The sequence below is a fragment of the Lynx canadensis genome, chromosome B1, assembly GCF_007474595.2.
Source record: "Lynx canadensis isolate LIC74 chromosome B1, mLynCan4.pri.v2, whole genome shotgun sequence".
In the NCBI taxonomy this organism is placed as follows: domain Eukaryota; kingdom Metazoa; phylum Chordata; class Mammalia; order Carnivora; family Felidae; genus Lynx; species Lynx canadensis.
In genome coordinates this window covers 86,240,742-86,253,146 of record NC_044306.2, presented here as the reverse complement: position 1 = coordinate 86,253,146, position 12,405 = coordinate 86,240,742, and the positions used below count along the sequence as shown (strand labels likewise).

The window sequence follows — 12,405 nt, the reverse complement described above, 5'->3', positions numbered from 1 at the left end:
AAACACTAATGCACGCACCCCTATGTTTATAGCAGCATTATTTACAATAGCCGAACTATAGAAGCAGCCCAAGTGTCCATCAATAGAAGAATGTATAAAGAACGTGTGGCAGATGATTTGGCCATAAAGAAGAATGACATTTTGCCATTTGCAACAACATGGATAGATCTAGAGGGTATAATGCTAAGTGAAATAAGCCAGTCAGAGAAAGACAAATTCCATATGATTTCATATATATGTGGGATTGAAGAAACAAAACAAATGAACAAAGGAGAAAAAAAGAGACAAACCAAAAAACAGATTCTTAACTATAAAGAACAAACTGGTAGTTACCAGAGGGGAGGTGGGTGGGGGGATGGGTAAAATAGGTGAAGGGGATTAAGAGCACACTTCTCTTGATGACCACAGGGTAACATATGGAATTGTTGAATCACTATATTGTGGACCTGAAACTAATATAACACTATATGTTAACTACACTAGAATTTTTTTTTAAAATGGAGAAATTGATTGTTCTAAGATGTCCAGGTAGGTGAACTTTTTTTTTTAAGTTTATTTATTTTTGACAGAGACAGAAGAGAGAGAAAGAGCATGAGTGGGGGAGGGACAGAGAGAGGGAGACACAGAATCCGAAGCAGGCTCCAGGCTCTGAGCTGTCAGCGCAGAGCCCGATGCGGGTCTCAAACTCAAGGACCATGAGATCATGACCTGAGCCGAAGTCGGACGCTCAACCGACTGAGCCACCCAGGCGTCCCAGGTAGGTGAACTTCTTAAACATATTTTCATACACCCCTTCTCTCTCGTTCTCAAATGTAACTTTCATTAGGCCTATTGTGTTCTGGCTCCTAAGTCTGACCCACTCCGAAGAATCCCTTTACCAGTCACAGAAAAAAAGCACAGCACAGCCCACCTCATCAGAAAAGTCATGCTTAAAGTCCACCGTTACTCCCCCCATTTAGATCTGAAAGAGATGAAGCATTTAAAGAGTAAAAAACAAAAAAATTAATTCAATTTTGTGGGGCAACATTTTAAAAAGATGGCTGATTTATTTTTGTGCAGCTGGGCACTGCACAGATCCTTTAAATGATGAAATGAAGATGGGGAGGTGAGAGAGAACTCACAATTTTTTTTAAAAGGTGGGGGAAAGGACAGGAAAAAGAATCTTTGTAAGATTTCTGGGGTAGAGCAAGTGGTCCTTTTCATTCAGCCTCAAGACAAATAACATTCTCATTCCATCACTTTTCACTATGAACTCCAAAGTGAGTAAGGTTTGCAGTGTAAATCCCTATATTTCACTCTGGTTTTTAGGGAAACCCAGTCAGATTTCCTTCCAAAACTTTCAAACATTTACAAATAACCACTTAACTAGTTTTCTCTCTTCTCAAACTTCCAACTTGAGTAGTCGAAATGCTTTTCCTTTCAACAAATCTACCTTTACCCTTTTTTCTGAGGGTTCTAACAGTTGTGCATTCTGCCTTTTCTATCCAAAGTTTCTTTGAGGCTTCCTGAGCGTCTAGTCTTCATCCACCACTGTGCACACTGCCATGTAGGTGTCAGCATCCTGAAATCTGTGAATGGAGAGCTAAAAAACGATAGCTACTCTGACCAAATTCCCATGATACTACCTTCTTGATTAGCCCCTAAACGCACCCAAGACCAAATCTGTGTCGACTTATAGCTAGCAGGTGCCGGGTGCAGCGCACTTCCCCTAACGCAGGGATTCAGTCTCCTTAAACGGTGCAGACTGGATTGGTGGGAAAGCCTCTAAAAGGGAAAAACACCCTGATATTCCCTTGCCAAGTCTCTCTTAATTTGGAAAGAAGTAAAAACCATTAAGAAGTGCTCTCTCAAGAGCCTGGGTATCCTGCACAAATTAGCCTTGAGAAATACAAGAAAATCAAGATGAAAGAATAGAAGCCAAAAGCTATTACACCTTAGAAGTCCAGGCATTTCTTTAAAAAGCAGAACAACGAGGGTGGATTTAGTGTTTGGATTTTCAAGGCTACCATGCCTATTTCCAGCTCTAATTGGTCTTCATTTGACCCTTCTTCAGTCCTTTATCTAGTAGACTCCTAGAAAACGTGGATTACATCTGGTCCTTACCACAGGAAAGCCCAGGTGCAGGCAGCAGAACCTTGGACATCCTTAGTTCCATGACTGGGTTCACGAACAGAGTACGTGTCCAGCATCCAAAATTCCCACTAAAGCAAGTCTTACCAAGTAGATACCCACCCAACTGATGCCCTATATCCAACACAAAGAGTCAGACTCTATAAGGCACAAGAGGCAGATGCTTCCAAAAGAAATGATTCATTAAAAAAATTAATTATTCTTTAATGTTCTTTAATTAAAGAACCTGGGCAATGACTTTGGTTTTTTAATTAAACCCAACTTTAGCTTATTTTTCAATATCCTGAGGTTTTGATGTTCAATCTGTACAGATTCTATTAAAAAACACTCCAACTCATATCAGAACAGAAATTAGTATTAATATATATAAACTGATAAATACCCAATAAAAGACCATGTTTTTTAAAAAATAAAAGCTATTAGGGGCGCCTGGGTGGCGCAGTCGGTTAAGCGTCCGACTTCAGCCAGGTCACGATCTCGCGGTCCGTGAGTTCGAGCCCCGCGTCGGGCTCTGGGCTGATGGCTCGGAGCCTGGAGCCTGTTTCCGATTCTGTGTCTCCCTCTCTCTCTGTCCCTCCCCCGTTCATGCTCTGTCTCTCTCTGTCCCAAAAATAAATAAACGTTGAAAAAAAAATTTAAAAAAAATAAAAATAAAAAAAATAAAAGCTATTAAAATGTATATATTTAGAAACAATAAAGAATTCACCACAAACTAATTTATTGGTAATCGCATGGCTTTATTCCTTTTCTCCTTTTGCAAAAATCCATACTATATTACACACATATACACAAGGGAAGCCAACTGACCATATCACTGCTACGTAGAGGAAAATGTACAAGTTTTTGTATTTTTAAAAATTTTTTAAATATTTAAGTTTAAATATTTAAGTAAATGTTTAAACATTTAAATAAATGTTTATTTATTTTCAAGAGAGAGAGACGGACAGAGTGCTAGCAGGGGAGGAGCAGAGAGATAGGGAGACACAGAGTCCGAAACAGGCTCCAGGCTCTGAGCTGTCAGCACAGAGCCCAACGTGGGACTCAAAACCTAATCGACTGAGCCACCCAGGTGCCCCAAGAATGTACAAGTTTTAAAGAGATAATACCATAATTTAATTTAATGGACCCTCTTTTAAAATAATGGTAGTAGTAGTCGTTGTAGTCGTTGTAGGCTGTAATAGGAATTATAAAAACAACTACAAAACTACAAATATTCAAGATATCTGTATCTCCAAGAGGCTTACCAACTACTTGGAAGGGGCCCCCTTTCTTGAATATAAGATCTCCTCCTAGCCGCCTCCCCACCTCTCTATGCATGCTGTTTTTTTCCTGTCAAGCCAGCCTCTCCTCTCCACAATTCTCTTTCACTGCCTTATGCACACCATCCCACTGCAACTGCTTTGACACAAAGCCATGAGCTTCCAGTTGCCAAATCCCAGAGCACTGTTTGGTCCTCATCTTGTTGCATACGACGCTACTGGCCACTCTTTCTCTCTAGTTTTTAATATACCACTCCGCTGGTACTCCTCACCAATTGGACTATTCCTCCTTCATCTCCTTTTGAGGATCTCCCCCTCCCAAAATGCATTGGATGTTGTCTTCCAAGGTTCCTGCCCTTGTTCTCTTTTCATGCTTTATACCCTTCACCTATTTTATTTACTCTGAAGTTTTAACCATCTTCAATGTCTATATCTGCAACTCAGGACTTCTGGCCTAAATTCTAGGCCTGTCTATCCATATGATTACTGGACATCCCTTCTGGATGGGCCATAATCACATTAAACCTTGCATGCAGATGAACTGATCATCTTCCCTCCAAAACCTGAGGCATTTCCTCTATTGGATAATGAAGCCATCATCCAAACCAGAAACCTGGAAGTTATCTCTGATTTCTCTCAATCATCCCTGTCTATTCAATGAATTACTTCCATTTTTTGAAAATGGTCTCACGTCTCCATCTCTACCTACTTTAAGCTCATCAATATTTCCTGCTGAAGAGTTCAATAATCTCCTAACTGACCTCTCTATCTCCAGTCCTTGTCTCAAATCCATCTTTCATATGGTCCACAGAGTGGCTTACCTAAAGGCTACTGACCACATTACATCCTTGTTTTACAAGGATGGTTTCTCTTCACCTATTATCAAAGGGTCTGAGCCCTTGATAATGGCGTATGAGGCCCACTGCCTCCTAATACCTTCTATGTTACCAGCCTCTTCCCCCACCTTCTGTTTCAACACTAAACAACTCATGATTCCCCACTCATGTTCCATGTTTCCCACCTCCATCCTTTGTCCACTCAAACCTTCTTCAAGCTCCTCTAGGGCAGGGGGAGCAGCCCAGCCACAGCTGTCACTTCAGTGCTGAGCCCACCATCTGCTTCATTAAAGGTGTCATGTTAGTGGCCAATGATAAATAATGGAAGACAGTATACGGCAAGTCCAAAATGAATGACACCAATAGAAAGCGTTGAAGGAATTTGGACTCATATTGAAAGTCATCACAATGGGGTCCACACATGCCAAATATTTTCCATACAAGAAGTACAAGAAAGCCAGCACAAGAGTCATGCTCTATTTTTATTTATTTATTTTATTTATTTTTTTTTTTGGAGAAAACATGTTGGCTACTCACTAAGCCTGCCATCACGAGGCACAATAGTAGGCATTTGGAGATGTGCTAATAATAACAGCTGATATTTATAGAATGCTTATTGTGTATCCAGACCTTTACTGAGAATTCTACATGAATTATATCTCTCAGTCCTCACATTAGTACAATGAAAATGAAACTGCTGCTTTCCGTTATAAGAACTTTACTGTCCTGCTCTACAGATAAGAAAACTGAGGCCCAGGCATCAGGTAACTTTACTAAAGGCACAAAGGTTTAATATTAAGGACACTATTCATCAGAACACAAGCCAAACCTCCATACATATTTCACTTAGTTCCCAAAATTGTATGTGTGTATCAATAGCTGACCATGAATGAAAGGTCAAAAGAACCTACTGTGTCATCAAACCTTTTAAGCTGTGCTCTTACCAAATAAAGCTACTTCACTGAATTACAGAGTCACTGTCCCTGCCTCACAGACAACATCACCAGCACATCAAGACCTAACTGATAAGACCGACAGCTCCTCTTCTCCCCAGTGAGCCCTCCCTTGTGCCCTCTCTTTTGCCCCCGACCTGTCCATATTCTCCTCTGAGTTGCTCCAAACTTCTCCTTCCACCTTTGATTATGAAGGGTGCTTTTAACACAGAAGAGGCAAGGTCTCTTCTTCATAAAAATAGAGAACTCTTCACCTCAGGAGGTGCAGAAACCAAAATATTAACAAACTCTGGGGCACCTGGAGGGCTCAAGTCAGGTGAGCATCCGACTTCGGCTCAGGTCATGATCTCATAGCTCGTGAGTTCAAGCCCCGCATTAGGCTTGCTGCTGTCAGCGTGGAGCCCTCCTCAGATCCTCGGTCCCACCCCCCCACCCCTCTCTCTCTGTCTCTGCCCCTTCCCTGCTCACACTCTTTCTCTCAAAAAAAAAAAAAAAAAAAAAAAAAGTCCAAAAGAAACATTCACAGGCTCAAGAAGGAGTTAGATGAGTTAGATAAATTCATGGGTAAGAGAACTCTGGGGTTCACATAAAGGGAAGTATGGAACTTGAAGAGGAAACCTCATGCCAAAGGACAGCCACACTTGCCAATCAAATTGAATCCACAGATATGTACTGAGCACCTACTGTGTGCAAAGCACTATTCCAGGCTCAGACGACAGCAGGGAACGAGAGACAAAATCCCTGCCTTTAGGGAGCGTCCAGCTCTGACCACTAGTTGGTTCCTGTTAGAGAAGGCTGCTTACCTCAGGCGATCTGATATACAGAGCAGAGGCTTCCTCTTAACCTTGGGGACCTGGCACTCTCAGGAAGCCTCCTCTGTGCTGTCATAAAAGGGTGCACACATGTGGGCTTTCACCCTGCACAGCTCCAAAGGCAGCTGCACTGGTCCTTGAGATTTGTGGCCAAAGCCTTAAAAAGATTTTGACTCTGGCAAACTTGGAGAGGAACAAATCGACAGCAGTAGAGAGTACGTTTTGGGAACAACCATAGCTATCAGGCCACATGTAGGAGCTGGCCAACTCAGAGTTGGCCTCCAACAACCCAGAAGTGTCACCCTGTCCTTAAGGGCAGGGCAAAGTGGACTGTGCCAGTCAGGGGACAAAATGGCAAAAAGGCAGCATCTGGGTGCAGACTTTAAACATGTCTCTTCAACCATGCTCCACCAGTAAGGGTAAACAGTCTTCCAAAGTCCTAAATCCATCAGTCTCCTCCCACGACCAACACTGAGAAGCAATTAGACACAGTAATTAGTCACACATACTCTGGAGCAATACTGTCTGGGTTTGAATCCCTATTCTACCACTCATTAACCTTGGCACAGAATCAACCTCTTTGGGACTCAGTAGCCTCATCTTTTAAATGGGAACAATAATTATAACTGCTTCATAGGATGGTTGTGGAAATTGAAACAGCTGATCATGTAAAGCATTTAAAACAGTGTCTGGTGCTCAGGAAATGTGAGCTGTTACTATTACTACTTTTTATATCAATAGGATCATGGGAGCCCCATTGCAGGCCATGGAAAGTTCTGGAAGCTACAGAGATGCCATATAAATGAACAGCTTAGAAGCATACACTGTCCCATTCTGAAGTAAAACCAAAATTCAACCAAATTTCTAAACACATACACCCCAACTCTGATACATGGCTTCTTTCTCTGAATCAGAAAACTAGTTTTCATCACATTCAGTTAAAACTGATTTTTTTAAAAAAAAATTTTTAACTTTATTTATTATTGAGAGACAGAGAGAGGCAGAGCATGAGCATGGGAGGGACAGAGGGAGAGGGAGACACAGAATCCAAAGCAGGCTCCAGGCTCTGAGCTGTCAGCAGAGCCCGACGCAGGGTTCGAGCCCACAAACCCACAAACTGCGCGATCATGACCTGAACCAAAGTCAGACACTTAACCCACAGAGCCACCCAGGCGCCCCTCAGTTAAAACTGCTTTTGACTGAAGTATACATTTTTCAAAAGGTGAAGGCAAAAGAAAGGGTAGGTTTATTCTTCACAATTTCCCCTAGCCTTGGTAAGACAGGCTGAGTCTTTGCACAAGAGCTGAGACAAAAAGAAAGGAAAACGAGAACAGGAGGAGTTTTCAGGCTGAGGACCAATCAGCACAGCAACTAAAAGAGCCAAAGCCTGAGTGGTCACTTACAATGAAAACACCCTAACGTTTAGAACGTGTTACTGTTCTAATGAATCTGCAGTGGTGGAAATGACATCAATAAGAAGTCCAAGCAGGTGTTAGCTAATGCACAGACACAAGGGAGAGATGAAAAAAAGTTAAGTTAGGAAAAACCTTTGTCTGCAAACATAAGCCAAGCAGGCAAGTTGTTTGGGGACTTGGTTTGGCTTGATTTGGTTTTAATTGTGGCACGAGACAAGAAAGGTGTCAGTGCATCACAGCAATGGAATCACCTGTGTAGTCCCCAGGCCAAAAGCGAACATTAATGCACCCAAGTTCAGTTCACTAGCCCTTCAATTTGATTGGAATGACTTGTATCTTTCACCTTGGAGTCATAAAAGAACATAAGTTGTTGGCAAAACAATCTGAAGTTGACTTAATTCTGAAGCCTTCTTCTGTCTTTCCATATGCTTGTCAAAACTACTCAGAGAGAACCAGAGAGAAAATATGCTTGCCCAAAGGGGGCGGATGCAGGAGACCAAAAAAAAAAAAAAAAAAAAAAAAAAAAAAAAAAAAAAAGGCTACATATACAAGAATATGCCAGATAGTGTACTATATCTGAAAAGTTTTTTGTTATTTACCCTGCTTTAATGAGATGATCCAAGCATTCTAACTTATGAAATTCTTTATTTAGAAAATGTGTCAGTAAACCTACTATAAAGCTCAACATCTTTAGAGCTGAAGAAACAATATCTATATTTACAAACTATGTCCATATCATTTGCACATAGATTATGAGTCCTATAAGCTGGCCCATTACTCATCCTCACAATTTTATCTAACCAAATGCATATTTCTTGAAAAAAAAAAAACTCAACTAAACGAACTAAATGTGGTAGAGTATTATGTTGAGACAGTCTATGAGTAAGAAATTGAGAGTCTGGGGTGCCTGGACGGCTCAGTCAGTTAAGCGTCTGTTTTCAGCTCAGGTCATAATCTCACGGTTCATGAGTTTGAGCCCCACGTCGGGCTCTGTGTTGACAGCTCTCTCTCTCTCTCTCTCTCTCTCTCTCAAAAATAAATAAAAATTAAAAAAAAAAGAAATTGAGAGTCTAAAAAATAGTCCTGAGGGTCACCTACACATACCTGTTACAAAGGCCTATAAAGTGAAGTTTGTATGAGTTTTTAAAACTGATTAAAATCCATGGGATATTATTTGGCTTTGTTGAAGCTTTTACTTACAAATCATTAAGAAAAGTTATAAAAAGAAAATATGCCTTGGTTTCACTATTGGATAGCAGATGGAGGAGTGCCAACTGAAAGACAAAGTGGTTCCAACCAACCAGAAAAACGGTTGGTTTTTCTAGCCACATTTAAGATTCTAGACCTGAAATTCAGGATTAATGCCATAATTAATGAGGACGTGAATAAAGAGTCGGCCAACATTACAGTTCAGGTCCACGCAAGAAAACACTTTTGAGTTCCTCTTATAAGTCAATTCCAATCTCTGCTGAGCTCACCATGCAGCACTGGCCACTCACCCATAAGCAACGCAAGACCAGCACCACGTTATGCAGGGGTGTTGGAGAGCATGGTGAGGGAAGGAGAGGCAGGGCTCTAAACAGTAATTACTGGCAGAGTTAGGAAACATCCCTTCACATCTTGCTGACTTGCCTAATTCTACAGACCTTATTTCCAAGCAGGGCACATGCACATACACATTAAATTTATACACTATCATCTCCTAGACAAAACCCTGCAATCATAGCTGTGAAGGTCAAGTCTTCTTTTGTTTTCTGGTACGCTGGGGGTCTCTAGGTAGCCAGAAAGAAGGAAGCAGATATTCCTAGGACTTAAGGTAGTACCAGCATGGCAACATAAAGTTACTACAATTTTGCATTTCATAAATCTGTTTCCTTCCTACTATAAAATATCCTTACGAATCAATTGAATCAAACATGAGTTTTGTGGTCCTAAGAAATTAAATGACTTGCTTAAGGTCACACAGTTTGTGATGACAAAGCCTGAACTGGTCCTCATTTCCTGGCTTCCAATATAATGTCTTTTTAATTTTAACCTAACTGCATCCCAATCATGGGGATGAAAACCAGAGACAGAAATGACTATGGGAGCATTTGTTATATTTGATAATCAGAATTTCTGTCTGTGAAACACAGATTATTAGCCATCCAGGGAAAGTTACTGACTTGGTGTTGATGTAGCCTGGGAAACCTACAGAACAGGCCAGGAGAAAAACAGGGCAAACCCCCAAAGCCGCAGGCCTCCACCGAATCCAGAGACTAGAGTAGTCACTTGGGTATAGCACGCAGAAAGCACAAGGTAGAGTCTTCATCAGGGGAAGGATGGAATGACCTCAGTAAGGGATTAGAAGGAGGAGATCCCTCAAGCGGGGGGTGGGGGTGGGGGGCTCACTTCTGTCACAGAACCTTGAACTCCTTCTGCTTAAGAAGGATTCAGTACAAAAGCAGAAGGCTCCTCAAAGTTTGTGCAGAACCACACAGATGCCTCATTAGGTAACAAGACAGGAAGGAAAGTCAGAATGAAATCTCCACAAGTTAGGGTGCCTGGGTGGCTCAGTCTGTTAAGCGTCTGACTTTGGCTCAGGTCATGATCTCGTGGTCTGTGAGTTCAAGTCCTGCATTAGGCTCTGTGCTGACAGCTCAGAGGCTGGAACCTGCTTCAGATTCTGTGTCTCCTTCTCTCTCTGCTCCTCCCCCGCTCATGCTCTGTCTCTCAAAAATAAATAAATGTTAAAAAAACAAGTTTTTTTTTTTTAAAGAAATTTCCACAAGCCATCTCGAAGAAAAGTAGAGAAACCTTCCCTCTCACTATTTAAAAATCAACTGCAGGTAATGAAGAGTCCACATCCAAAGGCCTCCCAACAATCTGTGCCCTTATTTACTCCACTTGGTCCCTTCTTCTTCCTTCTAGCTCTCTTCTCCATGGCCTGTCTCACCCACCTCCACTAGTGATGACCAAAGCACCGTGACCAAAGCACTGGGGCCAAAGCATCCGCAGTCAGCCTACTGCCCCGACACCAGGCCAGAGGCTGTGAAGCAGTGAAGGGCAAGGCTCTTTGGATCATCCGTCTCTGGCTTCCTGTCAGAATGAGACATTTTGGGTGTTCCCCACCCTCCTAAATTCACAAATGGTCTCTCCAATTTCCACATACGCCATCAAGGATGCCATCATATCCATTTCTTAATAAGAAAGGAACATCCTTCTAAAGGCACAGTGGTCATGGGTCTGTGTAGCCACTGAGCAAACACGTTTGTTTACCATAAGGAGATGCCAACGTGGGGCTGTACCAGTATAACCATCACCGCTCCTCTCAGGCCTACCCACACACAGCTCTGCAGCTTGCACCTGACCTCTTACTGGCACGCATGCTTCACCAATATCAAGCTGAGGAATAGATAAGGGGAGGAGAGGCACACACTCCATGAATGTGTATACTCCCTTGCCCTTCTCTCCTCTAAGAATAGAGTTAATCAAGCACAAGGCTCAGGAAAAACTGAAAAAAAGAGAAATTCCTATTAATGTATTGACACTTGCCACGAGGCTTGGCCCATCTCAACAAGTCGCTTTACTTTCACATATACCTGGTCTCTCGCAGGACAGAAAAAGGAAAAATAAAGACGACTTCCAGATAACTATGCTTCTCACAGCTGTGCAGTCAAGAGGGGGGAAAAACACCTTTTATAACTTCCTCTGGCACTTGCTGAAAACTCTGGACTTTGGGGAGGCTATTAGAAAAAGGTTAAATATGAGACTAGATAATGATATACCAAGGGACTCGTGTCAGGGTTGTTTGAACACCACTCAGAAGCAATTGCTGTTGAGAGTTGGCGACCACTTTAAAGAGCTCTGGAAGAAGGCAAAGTCTGCAAGTAAATGCTCTGTGGTGCCCCTGGGAGGAGCAGGCGAAAGACTCCTGATTTTGCACAAGCATCCATGAAAACACTTATTCTCCATTCTTTAATTCAAAGATTACTAGGTACCCACATCTGGTAACTATTTCCTATATGGAGCATGTTTTCTTGTATCGTTCTTCATTTGATTTTATTTTTACCAAGATACCCCCTCACATACACAATAGTACCCTCCTCCTTTCTTTCACTGTAAGCTACAGGGGCCTGTGGTCTACATCTTTAGACTTCCGTATTTCCTTTATTCTCCACAAACGTGTCAGTCAATTATTTAAGAGGATTGTATCAATAAGCATTTACTTCAAAGGTCCTATTTGTGCAACTTAAAAATTAGTATGCGACCCTTTCCTGCCCCTAAAACTTGATCAGTCGCCCCTTAAAAAATTTGTGGTGTTACCCAAAGCACTTTGAGCTATCAATTACAGGGTTATGAACAACCAGCCACTGAAGCCACCTGATTGGCTTCTCGTCCCTTGGTGCTTTATAATGATAACTAGATAGTATATAATTACACGGTCCCCAGAAGATACTTATAATTGAATCACAGGGCATTTTGTGAATGTTTGGGACAGCGATTAGAGGACCACAAAGTGATAGTATTTCTAACTCTCGCCAGCTAGAATGTAAATGAAGCACCCTAAAATTCAATTATAAGAGTCCTTTAGGTATTAAATAATTATAATACAAATCACATTAGGGGGCAAGTTTTTTTTTTCTAATTGAACTGTCCCCATAACCCCTGAAGATCACATTTCCTAACAGTCCGCACAACAACACAGCTGGATTTTCAGATTTATAGGTCTCCCTCCAGCTGAAAAAGCTGTACCAAAGGTAGAACATATGCAATAGCCTGTTGGTACTTTTGTTTTGCCCCCTACCTAGTTGACCTACTAAGCAAGTTGGTCTCACTGTAGCTCCACTCATCCCATAAATGTGCTGTATAATTAGAACATCTAACATCATTGTGCAAAAATAAAATAGCTATGAAGATATTTACACGTCTAATTTAATAGAAACGGGATACTTCACCCATGTGAACATTCACCTATTCTCAACACCCAGAAATGATTTATTTCTCCCCCTCACCTTTCC

At 41.6% G+C, this 12,405-nt stretch overlaps 1 protein-coding gene across 2 annotated transcripts in view; it reads right to left on the bottom strand.

Moving 5' to 3' along the window:
* The window catches only part of MAML3 (mastermind like transcriptional coactivator 3), a 414,834-nt gene that overhangs the window by 383,407 nt on the left and 19,022 nt on the right, over positions 1 to 12,405 (bottom strand). The window lies entirely within an intron of this gene.